Raw genomic sequence first — 8273 nt, 5'->3', positions numbered from 1 at the left:
GTGGAGCTTGCACATTCTCCTGTAACAGGGTAGGTTACCTCCGGGTGCTCCGGTTTCCTCTCATATCGCAAAGATGTCCAGGTTTGTAGGTTAATTAACTGCTGCAAATTAACCCTAGTCTATAGGACAGAACTGGTGTATGGGTGATCACTGGACAGTGTGGGCTCATGAGCCTGTCTCCATGCTGTATCTCTAAACTAAACTAAACTAAATTTCCCTTGTAGTTAAAATGACCATGTTCCCACTCTTTCCCCTGACCTCTTGACTTCCTGGTAGTATAAATATCTACAATTCCTGTACTGTTCTATGTTCCATCCCAGTAATGAACTTGATGAACCTTTCCTATGCTCATCAATACGCATACATCCTTCCTTCAAAAGGAAACCAAAATTGAATAAAATTGTACATCATCCTTCCAGGTCATCAATCATCATCATTAATATTATTGTTGGACCCATTCATTATTGTTGGACCGTATTTACATGGTTACTACAAACAGTGTGTTAAACACTGAGAACTTATCAACTTTAAGAAGAATATAAAAATATTTCAGATTGTAATGACAGACAACAAAGCATAGCTTGACTGGAAGTTATCCCACCATTCTGCCAGTGGCAGTGTACTGTATCTCGTGTTGGAAACATTCCAGCCAGTCACTGACCCAATTATGGCCAGTGTAGGGGAATGAACCAGGTGGACACTGCCAGTCACTGCAACCCAACGCAATCCGAGTGTTCCCTAAACGGAAACCATGGATGAACCATGAGGTCCATTCCCAGGTGAAGGCCAAGACCAGTCTACAAGTCAAACGATCCCGAGCTGTACAAGAAACCTCGCTACGATCTTCGCAGAGCCCTTCAGGAATGCCAAGAGACAATACCAGGACAACCATGAGTCCCAGTATAATGACTCAAACATCCACAGGCCGTGGCAAGGCCTGAATGCTCTAACTGGCTACAAACTGGAGTCAGGCAGCATCGCTGGTGATAGTGCGGCCCTGCCTAATAAACAATGCATTCTATGCTCACTATGAGCAGAAGGCCAACGGGGAAATGACATCCATCCCATCAGACTTGAGTGTGCCTTTTCCCCAGGCTCACAGTTGTACAAGTTGATCAGCCTTCCTGAAAGCGAACCCACGGTAACTAACTGGCCCAGTCGATGTCCTTGGCCACATCCCTAGGAACTGCACGGCCCAACTAGCGGGAGTGTTCCCAGACATCGTTAAACTCTCCCTACTCTGTCCTGAGGTACCCACCTGCTTCAGGAAGACTACTATCATCCCATGGCTAAAGCAAATCAAGATCTCATGCCTTAATGACTACTGTTCAGTGACCTTGACATCCACTATCATGAAGTGCTTTGAGAGGCCGTTTAAAGCACACATTAAATCCAGCCTACCAGCACTGCAGTTCAGCGACAGCCACAACAGGTCCATGGCTGATGCCATCTCCCTGGCCCTACACTCATCCCGGGAACACCTGGATAGGAAGGACACCTACGTCAGACTCCTATTCACGAACTACAGCTCTGCTTTCAGTATCATTATGCCAACCAAGCTCATCTCCGAACCTGGAGTCCGCACTCACTTCTGCAACTGAATTCTTGATTTCCTGATCAACGGACCACAAATCTCGTCCAACTTTCAACATAGTTAGAAATTTAAATTTTCCAATTAAAATTTGGAATGGTGGGATTGTGAATATCGAGAAATGTTCCTCCAGCGGGTTTTTTTTCGCTACTAATTCATGTAGATGTATTTGAGTTATTGGAACACCAGGAGCGTGGATTGTATTGAACGATGACAACAAAACGCACTTATGTAGGTGCAATGAGTAAAGTGAGAGAAACACGACTCACTACTGCCACCTCATGGCAATTCAACAATTAGAAGTAAGAAGTATGTCCAGGCCAAAGGGTGTTACCAAGATGAAAGCTGATCATGTTGCATGCTTGTGAGTAGCTCAGAGATAGGGTTATAATAACCTAACTCCCTAGAACACAAAAATTATGACATGGTTATACCTCCTAAAGAACAGGCTACCAAGTCAGTATATCACAGTATATCAGCAGATTGTAAAGACCCTTGGGACAACATTAACTTGAACTTGTAAAAACATGTAAATACAAGCCGTTAAAAATAAAAAATCCTCCAGATTTAGGACATCAAAAGTAAAAACAAAACAGATGGTGCTGGATATACTTAGCAGATAAAGTAACTGAAAAAATAAACTTATTTTTTCCTCTCCACAGACGGTGTCTGACCCATTGACACTGCCAGCACTTTTTGTTTTATAAGGGGAGAGACAATAACATATTCTGAGTGGAATAAAGGGGTGGACACTGGGGAAAGAGATACATATCTTTTATTTATCCTTGTCAGAATTTTATTAGAGAATTCATAATAATGTACCTGTTTGTTCTAATGCCCTCTTTCTGAAGGGTCGGTGATTCCATGCGCTTAGTTATTTAGTTCTTTAAAAAGTTTTGGAAAATAAACAACAATTTGAACATTCCAAATTATAATTGGAAAAATGAAAGTTCTAAATATGTTGAAAGTTGTAGGAGGTTTGTTTCTGATGCTTGATTATCTATCTGTTTTATGTTTCTCATTTTACATTCATTATCTCATTAACAGCCACTTAAAACATTGTTAAAGATTTTCTGTCTGACAGTGGAGATTAATTTTTATTAGGTATTAAAAATGTTGTGATCTAATATATCCCCAGAGGAAAAAAACATTTAACACTCTTATCATCTACTGCCAACTATTTCAAAAGCACTAGAGTATTCACCGTATGCTATTAAATCTAATGGTTTGTTGCAACCTCTCCATGTGCACGTATACAAATGGGATCATTGAAACATTGGCATGCCTAACTGTTTGCCATAGAATCATTTCCCTCAGTGTCTTAGTATTCAATTTCTCCAATGAATATTGATGACTGTGAGATTGAAAAATCTTATATTTTGTCTGCTAACATTTGCAGGGACTGACCACTATATGTTGCAGATCAATCATTTACCAGCAACGTGTAGGAAGGAACTGCAGATGCTGGTATAAACCGAAGATAAACACAAAAGCTGGAGTAACTCAGCGGGACAGGCAGCATCTCTGGAGAGAAGGAATGGGTGATGTTTTGGGTCAAGACCCTTCTTCAGACTGGTTAGGGATGAGGGTAATGAGATATATAGACGATAATGTAGAGAGGCACAGAACAATGAATGAAAGATATGCAAAAATGGAATGATGATAAAGGAGACAGGCCATTGTCAGCTTTGTTGGGTTAAAATGAGAAGCTGGTGCGACTTGAGTGGGGGAGGGATAGAGAGGGAATGTTGGGGTTACTTGAAGTTAGAGAAATCAAGAATCATATCACTGGGCTGTAAGTTGCCAAGCAAATTATAGAAACATAGAAAATAGGTGCAGGAGTAGGCCATTCGGCCCTTCGAGCCTGCACCGCCATTCAATATGATCATGGCTGATCATCCAACTCAGTATCCCGTACCTGCCTTCTCTCCATACCCCCTGATCCCTTTAGCCACAAGGGCCACATCTAACCCTCTTAAATATAGTCAATGAACTGGCCTCAACTACCTTCTGTGGCAGAGAATTCCAGAGATTCACCACTCTCTGTGTGAAAAATGTTTTTCACATCTCGGTCCTAAAAGACTTTATGAGATGTTGTTCCTCTAATTTGCATTCAGCCTCACTCTGACAATGGAGGAGACCTAGGACAGCAATCCTCACCTTCATTCCTCCTGCCCACAATCTATCTCATTCCAAACTACCATCACTGAATCTTCATCATTTTCACATTTGTCTATTGCTCTTCTGGTTTTCTCGCTACATTCTACGTGCTATAATGGACAGCTTTTCTGTTGCCTTATTTACAGCAGCTTCAACTTGGGCTGCTGTTGCTGTTAACGCTCTGTTAAGTCAAGCGCACATCCCATCCGAGTCTCATATGGAATCCCTTTCTCTGATGGCTCCTTGTGGGGTGTGGAAACCTTGTTCTGGCCTTCATGTCTAGAGAAAAGGAGTAGACAATCTGGAGAAAGGGAAAGTGAGAAGAGCTATAATGACACATATTCTGCGTAGAATAAATGGTAAGCTCTTAGAAAGAGATAGATAGAGATCGGAAGATTAAAAATACAGATTTGGTTTAGGTTTAGAGATATAGCATCGAAACAGGCCCTTCGGCCTACTGAGTTCACGCCAACTAACATACACTATTTCCATCCCATACTCTAGGTACAACCTACAGAAGCCAATTAACCTACAGACACCATCTTTAGAGTGTTGGAGGATACTGGAGCACCTGGAGAAAGCCCACAAGGAGAACATACAAACTGCGTAGAAACAGTACCCATGGTCAGCATCGAACCCGGGTCTCTGGCACTGGCAGGCAGTAACAACCGTTTCTTTACTGTGCTGCCCAATCGGGACAGAAAGCGAGATTGAGTAAGACAAGCGAGAATTTTACCTATGAGTAAAGATTGGATAGATTTGGTGTGAATTAAAACACCGAGGGAGATTTGACTGAGATATATGACACTGTAAGGGGATATAAATAATGTGTCTAGACAGCAGCAATTTTAAATCATAGAGAGATCAATATTCATAGATTTGAAGTTAATCAATAGAACAATTAGCGAGGTAATATTAAAATAGTTTCAAATATAAATAGCAATGAATGCAATAGCCATTAAGTATAGTTATGATGGATATAATTACCTACCTCACTTCAATATGTTGGGTGTTGACATGTAACGTGGCAGAATCACACACAGTAAACCCTCACGATAATGGACTGTGGAGAAGCAGGTTAGTGTTGCCGATTGTCTGCTGTAACTGAGTGAGGGGGGCAAGGTGTAACCGAAGGCCAGGAGGGAAGAAACTCAGCTTTGTGGTAGTTAAACAAGCAGGAATTCACAGGCTGGGTAGCCGCAAGCCCACGGCCCCCCACGTGGAGCGTTAGGGACGGATCGGTACTCACGCCGCCATCAAAACTAGTCATAGAAGGAGTCGATATTCAGATACCGCTGGCAGCTCCAATGGTTTAGAGCACCAAACACGCTATACCTTAAATTTACTACTTCTGTTACATTGTTGAGGGATGGCTCCATGTTTATACGTAGCCAGAATTTTAGTTAACAAACCAGACCCTTTGTGTGCTATATATTAAATGCCAAGGATATGTTAGTGCAAGAGATGGCCTCTTAATTCCTTCTATGATGGCATCATGGGGGTTACAATGAGGTCTAATTAGCACAAATGTTTGTTTATTATCTTCCCCTGAATAGTGAATGTTTGTTTATTATCTTCCCGTGAGTAGTTACTATGGTTCAGAATCAGAATGTCCCACACCCAATCACTGTTTTGATAGCCAGTGAAGTTAAAATGCTTTTTTAAATTGAAGCTAAAATATACAAGTTAAATTGTTTTTTTGAAGACTGGTTATGTTGAATAAATATCTTCTGAACCTTCAGAATGTTGTAGTCGGCAGGGCAGTACTCTGCATATCGCCAACTTGGACAATGTTACATTTTTATCAAGCCAATTAACCTACAAACCTGTACGTCTTTGGAGTGTGGGAGGAAACTGAAGATCTCGGAGAAAACCCACGCAGATCACGGGGAGAACGTACAAACTCCATACAGACAGCACCCGTAGTCGGGATCGAACCCGGGTCTCTGGCGCTGCATTTACCGCTGTGCCACCGTGACCGATACTTGCTATCCCCATATTTCCAAAGCTCATTATTGGGACGACAGATGGCACAATGGGCTAAGTGTTTGGCTGGCAACCGGAAGGTAGCCGGTTCGAATCCCGCTTGGAGTGCATACTGTCGTTGTGTCCTTGGGCAAGACACTTCACCCACCTTTGCCTGTGTGTGAATGTGTGTGAGTGATTGGTGGTGGTCGGAGGGGCCGTAGGCGCAGAATGGCAGCCACGCTTCCGTCAGTCTGCCCCAGGGCAGCTGTGGCTACAGAAGTAGCTTACCACCACCGAGTGTGACTGAGGAGTGAATGAATAATGCGATGTAAAGCGCCTTGAGTATTAGAAAGGCGCTATATAAATCCCATCCATTATTATTATTATTATTATTATTATTATTCATTACCAGTCACCATTTCACATATAACTCTTTTCCTGTTCATATGCCTATGGAATATTTTTGGATTCCCTTTCATGTTTGTTGTTAGCTTTTTCCTATTATTCCTTTTTGCTTCCAATTTCCTTTTCTCTCTCTCTGAACTGACGGTAATCAACCTGCCTTTCCCTTGTGCTAACATGTGTTGTAAGCTTGTTCTGTCTGCTCTAATTCTCTCTCCATACTTCTGGTTATTTGGTGATATCTGACATTGAGTTTTGTGCCCTTTTCTCTCTTGGGAATGTAATTTAGACTATAGCTGAAACACTTCAATTTAAAGGCTTTCCATTTTTCGATCACAAATCTGCTTGCCAATCTTTGTTTGCAGCTAAAATAGGTCAGATCCATTCTTATCCTGTTGAAATTGGCCCTTCTCCAATTAAATCATTTTATTCTCGACTAGTTTATATCTTTTCCATATCTATCTTACTTTCTGATGTTATGAGCACAGTTTCCCAAATGATAGTTGCTGACTTGGACAATAGACAACAATTGCAGGAGTAGGCCATTTGGCCCTTCGAGCCAGCACCGCCATTCACAGTGATCATGGGTGATCATCCACAATCAGTACCTCATTCTTGCCTTCTCCCCATATCCCTTGACTCTGCTATCTTTAAGAGCTCTATCTAACTCCCACTTGAAAGCATCCAGAGAATTGGCCTCCACTGCCTTCTGAGGCAGGGAATTCCACTCAACTCTCTGGGTGAAAAAGGTTTTCCTCTTCTCCGTTCTAAATGGCCGACAAATGATTTAGCTCGTCTCATTTCCCAGAATCAAGGCCAGTGATACCATCTCCTTTGTTGGGCTAGAAACAATTAAGCAAACTATTCTGAACACATTTCAAAAATGTTTTCCCCTCTTTGTCTCTCATGCACTCATTATCCCAGCTTATGTTGAGATAGCTCATCACATATTATCACTATTTTATGGCCTCTGTGGACCTTTGCATATTTGCTTTTCAACATCCTTCCAACTATTGCCAGTAGTTTATTCTTGTCGTGTGTATCGGGATACAGTGACAAAGTTTACATTCCATGCTATTCAGTCAAACCATGACATACATAATGGCGCATCAAATCTCACCATGCATAAGTACCACAGTTACAGAGAAAGTGGCTACTGTGCGTGTCCCTATTCTGCTCCCTGAGGTTGATAATGACCTATAGAATGAGCTCTTTCTTGCAATGCATACACATTATGACCATGATTGTGGAATATAAACAAGAACTATTAAAACTTGATTATCTTTGGTCATCAGGCATAAATATTCAAATATTTCAATGAGTGTTTAAAAAAATGTTAACAAAATGGGAGATTGTTCGTATGCATCAGGAGAGATCCTACTGATCAAAATGTAACTTTTATCTTGAATTTTAAATTCCTCAGAGGAAACCCATGCAGGACGAATGTGCAAACTCCACATAGACAGCATCCAAGATCAGGATCAAACCCAGGTCTCTGGCACTGTGAGGCAGCAGCTATACCAGCTGCACCATCTTGCTGCCTCTGTGTGAGGAGATTACTTTAAGTATTTTTCTTTTGTTAATTAGTCTAATTAGTAGAAGCATAGCAGGGCACTCTCAGCCCCATGGGATGTACGTCCTGCTCATGTGGGAACTCCAGAATGTTTCAAATACTTGGACAACAACTGCAGAAAATGTCATCAACTGTAGGAGCTCAAGCGATGACCCAGAGATGATTTTTTTAACGTCTCCCAGTTGACGCATTTATAGAGGGGTGGGGGGAGGAGGTTATTTGTTATCCTGCAGATCAAAAAGGTGAAGGCAGAGAGAAAATGGGTAACTGCCAGACAAAATGTAAAGAACAGGCAGTATAGTTCAAGGGACCCTGAGGACATCTTACTCTCTAACTAGAATTCAATTCTATGTGTTCAGGTTTTTAACCAAGGCCATCACGTTATTTGTGTCTCAGCTGTACAGGAAGGAAGAAGTAAGGTGACAGAGCAAAGTGATGCACATTTATGAGTGGTGGGGTGCAACAGATAACGTATATAATAAGAATCATTTCCCATGGTGCGGGGTGTTCAAAACAAGATGGCAAAGGGTTTAAGGCGAGAGGCAAAAAGGTTTAGAGGGTGTCTGAGGGGGATATTTT

This window comes from Amblyraja radiata, chromosome 12, assembly GCF_010909765.2.
Source record: "Amblyraja radiata isolate CabotCenter1 chromosome 12, sAmbRad1.1.pri, whole genome shotgun sequence".
NCBI classification, from domain to species: Eukaryota; Metazoa; Chordata; class Chondrichthyes; order Rajiformes; family Rajidae; genus Amblyraja; species Amblyraja radiata.
This window is presented reverse-complemented; position numbering follows the sequence as displayed.